Source organism: Etheostoma spectabile, unplaced genomic scaffold (genome assembly GCF_008692095.1).
Source record: "Etheostoma spectabile isolate EspeVRDwgs_2016 unplaced genomic scaffold, UIUC_Espe_1.0 scaffold363, whole genome shotgun sequence".
Taxonomy (NCBI): Eukaryota; Metazoa; Chordata; class Actinopteri; order Perciformes; family Percidae; genus Etheostoma; species Etheostoma spectabile.
This window is the reverse complement of record NW_022605593.1, coordinates 42028-42262: the sequence shown is the minus strand read 5'-3', so window position 1 is coordinate 42262 and position 235 is coordinate 42028. Positions and strand designations below refer to the sequence as shown.

Sequence of the window (235 nt, the reverse complement as noted above, 5' to 3'; positions counted from 1 at the left end):
GAGGCGAGCTGCACCAATCACATCAATGTATCTGATGTGGGCGGGGCCAGAGGCGAGCTGAACAGATGACGACAGTCTAATCTACCAGTTAGCTTCGTTGGTAGCTAAGCGTATGGGGCTCTGGCTACGTCACCCCATGAGTTGTTGTGATTGGTCGTAGTGTTATCCAATTGCGTGCAGTGAGATTTTCAATTGCGCACTTGGTGCCGCCCCTCGAGATGGGCGACTTTCATTA

General features: G+C 51.9%; 1 protein-coding gene across 1 annotated transcript in view; it reads right to left on the bottom strand.

Annotated features, from left to right (window-relative positions):
* LOC116686428 (phospholipase A and acyltransferase 3-like) overlaps positions 1-235 on the bottom strand; it is a 3837-nt gene that overhangs the window by 1551 nt on the left and 2051 nt on the right. The gene's annotated exons all lie outside the window — the stretch shown is intronic.